The sequence below is a fragment of the Propithecus coquereli genome, unplaced genomic scaffold, assembly GCF_000956105.1.
Source record: "Propithecus coquereli isolate 6110/MARCELLA unplaced genomic scaffold, Pcoq_1.0 Scaffold333, whole genome shotgun sequence".
Lineage (NCBI taxonomy): Eukaryota > Metazoa > Chordata > Mammalia > Primates > Indriidae > Propithecus > Propithecus coquereli.
Window position 1 is genome coordinate 101,127 of NW_012148986.1, and position 4,275 is coordinate 105,401.

Below are 4,275 nucleotides of genomic sequence, written 5' to 3' on the forward strand. Positions count from 1 at the left end.
CCTTTTAAGCTGAGACTTGAAAAGCCAGAAGAAATTAGACAAGGAAAGACCTCAGAGTTTAATGAAACTTAAGTGAAAGCTAAAGGAATTGGGGCATGAAGTTTAATGAGTGCAGGTTCAGGGAAAATGCCTCAGTGATGTGACATGTGAATTCCATGAAATGTTGAAAGATAAAATAATAACATTCCTTCACTACTTCTTTCAGAAAATAAAGGGAACGCTTCGCATCTTATACAAGGTAGCAAGTGCTACCCTTGTACCAAAGGCAGATATAGATGACACAAGATAGATAGCTGAGCATCAATATTCTTCATGAACGTAACACATAAACGTTAATATTATATTAGCAAACCAAATTCAGCATCATATAAAAAATAATTATATGTCAAGACCAAGTGGAATTTATCCAAGCAGTATAGACTGTTTTACACTCTGAGAATCCATAAATGTAATAACCATACTAATAGAAAAGGGTACAAAAACCAAACTGCATTATCATCTTGATAAATATAGAAAAAGAATTTTGACAAAAGCAACCATTTATTCATGATTTAAAAAATTCAAAAACTAGAAAAAAATTCCTCATTCTAATAAAAGCCATTTATACAAACCTCACATATTATAGTATATGCAATACTGAAAATCTGAATGCTTTCGAGATTGAGAACAAGGCAAGAATGCCTGGTTTTACCATTTGTATTCAATGTTGTCCTAGAGACTCTACTTTGTGCAATAAGGCATAAATAAATAAATTAATTAAATAAAACTTGTCTTTATTTACTGATGACTTGACAATATATGCAAAAAATGTTATATCAAGGAATTCAAAAACAGAACAATTAGAACTAATGAACAAATTTAGTGTGATTGTAAGATTCAAAATCAGAATAAAAATAAATTATATTTCTATACCCTAGTAACAAGGAAACCAAAAAAGAAATTGCAGAAAGCAATTCTATTCACAATGGCTTCCATAAGTAAAAAAGGCATAAATTTAATAAACAATTGCAACTCTCGTGATAAGAACCACAAAACATTGCTGAGAGAAGTTAAAGAACATTTAAAAAATAGAGAAACTTTCCATATTCATGGATAGGAAGAAACAGTATTGTCACAATGGCAATTCTCCTCAAATTTATTTATTAATTTTTTGCCTTCCCTACAAATATCCAGCAGGCTCCTTTTTAAATCTGCCAAGCTGATGCTAATATGTATACAGAAATCCGGCGCACCTAGAATAGCAAATAACAAGAACTTATACTTCCTGATTTCAAAACTTACTGCATAGGAAAAAACATAGGATTTTTAGACTTGGGAGGAACCAACCTTCTATCTTTCCAGCTTACATACACAATTACTTCAATGGCAGAAAATACTAGAATTCAACCATCCAATACAGATTTGGTTGCTCTAACTTCTCTTTCACTAACACAGCCCTCCTATCTTCATTCCTTCAGCAAAGTTTCCAGGGTCCGTTACTATCATCTTGCTAATACCTTCGAATCTATTTACTATTTTTGTTTGTCTTTCTGGTAAGGCAACATAGCAATCCTGAATAAATCCAGATATCTGACTTCTTCATACCTGGTAATAGATATCAGAATGTTTGATATAAAACTGTAGAGATAATCTCTATAATAATTTGTGTAACTCCATCTGTTTTTGTCACTTATCTTTCTTTGTTTCCCTAGGAGATTTTTTTTTTTCTAATATTACACAAAGACAGTCTCAAATGGTTTTCTTATCTTCATCTTCTCATTTCATCATGAAACTGTCAAAGAACAAAATACATCGGAGAGTGTTAAACGGGCAAGGAAAAATTTATTTAAGTCTGTCAAAATAAGAAAGAAAGTTTGAACTTAACACTACTGAAACAAAAGGCAGGAAGGTCCTTAAGCATTGAGATGAATTAGAGGAGAGGACCCTTAAGCATTGAGATGATCTAGAGGAAACAATGAAGGCTATTAGGCAGGAGGCTGGTAAATGTGTCTGCTAATTGATGCTTGTTGAAGTTAGGCTCCTACCTTTTCACAGAGACTGAGAGATTGGGGCACTGCCTTACCTTGAGGATTCCATTTCAAAGGAGTGGCTCCCAGGTTCTTGAGAAAGACATTCCCAGGACATAAAACTGACAAGAGGGGCGGGGCGCGGTGGCTCAGGCCTGTAATCCTAGCTCTCTGGGAGGCCGAGGTGGGCGGATTGTTTGACCTCAGGAGTTCGAAACCAGCTCTGAGCAAGAGCGAGACCCCGTCTCTACTAAAAATAAAAAGAAATTAATCGGACAACTAAAAATATATAGAAAAAATTAGCCGGGCATGGTGACGCATGCCTGTAGTCCCAGCTACTCGGGAGGCTGAGGCAGAAGGATCGCTTGAGCCCAGGAGTTTGAGGTTGCTGTGAACTAGGCTGACGCCACGGCACTCTTCTAGCCCGGGCGAAAGAGTGAGACTCTGTCTCAACAACAACAACAACAAAAACTGACAAGAGGCTTGAAGAAGTTTGTAACACAAAGAGCAGAGAGAGGATTTACAATGGAACGTTTTCTCATGCAAATGCTCCAAGAGCAGGGAGGTCTGGAGCCTGGCTTCAGGAAAAGACCTGCCTAAAGTTTGGTCAAGCTGAGGGAAAATCTAAAGCCTCTTGGAGATAACCCTCACTCTCAGCTAATGATTCTATTTCACGTCAGTCTGTCATCATACCTATGAGTTAACCTATATTCCCAAAAAAGTGTTTTTCCTCATTCTTGTCTCCCCACATCCAATCTAAGCCCTTTTCTCTGTGCCTTATTTTTCAGTCCCTTGGTTTTCTTAGTAAAATCCATTATTTCCCTTATCATCCCTTGTATTTTCAACCACTTACTCTCTTCTCACTCCTTCTTACTAGCATTAAATATTTTCCAGAATGCTAGCAACAAGCACAATAGCCCCTTGGCTCCAAATCCCCTCTGTTCTACAGTTCTGTTATTCGACTTCTCTTCAGAGCCAAATTTATTGAAAGATTTCATAAAATCACAGTCCTCTAGTCCTCATTTCCTACTCCTATACCCATTAATTTTTCTCTGTATCACTTATATAAACTTTATTAAATAACAAAAAGCAATGCAAAAAGCAACGGCCCTTTTGTATTACCTATTATATTAATATTAATGTTCGATATTTCGATAGCATTTTGAGGTACTGAGTACATTGTTTGTTTTGATATTTACTTAACTACCATAATGCTATATTTTTCTCCTTTTACGCTTAAGGTTCAGGCACTTTTTTTCCCACAAAATATTTCACTGCTTGTTTCCTAAATGCTGATGTTATAAGAACCATGTCCTTAACCCTATTCTCTTCTCATCTATATACTCTCTCTAGCATTTGGAACCCATATCTGTTACCATCTACGGGCTAATAACATCTGTGTATTTCCCGCTATATCTTTCTCTTGAGTTTCAGACTATACATAAAACTTATCTCATGAACCATTCCAAACTGAACTCATAATCTTTGTCCTCCCACTCCCAAAGTTGACCGTCCATTTCTCTCCATTGTTTACAAGAAGGCATCATTTATCCAACAGAAACCTGGGAGTCACCTTTGACTCCTTTCTCTCTCACTCATTTCAACTCAAATACCAAGTTATGCAGTTACTGAATGCTCTACTCTCTTAAAAATATTAATTTTGCTCTATTTTGATGGTTACTTTTCCACTTCAGATCCATCTAGATTGTCAGGATACAAGTTTGGCCTCTTCTGGGAAATTATCTATCTAGCATTTTAATATGTAAATCTCGCTATTTTATGTATTCACTTTAAAACTTTTGATACAATGGTCCTTACTTCAAACACTTTATGAAAATAATTAAGCACTTTGAATCTTACTTAACCACTTCAGGCAAATTCTCCATAATTAACAACAACTCTTCTTCTATATTTGTGTCCAGCTTAATTGCCGTTTAGTCTTTGGACATTCAATGGTCTCCTATCCCTGAATTTTGATATTTTCTTTCTCTTCTGCCTGAATTGTACCTTCCATTCCTACCTTAACACAACCTCTCTCTCACTGGGTATATTAGTTAGCTGTGCTTCAATTACAAACAACTCCAAATTTTCAACAAAAAGCATTTTTTTCCTCACTCATTTTACATGCTGATATTATGAGTCAGCTACCACAACTTTACTGAAGAGTAAAGTCACTTAATCTTTATTGTTTTTTTCTAAACTTGACTAAAAGCTCTTCCTTTACAGTCATCTTGTCTTTCCGGAGTTTTCTGTCATTTTTGTCTGTACA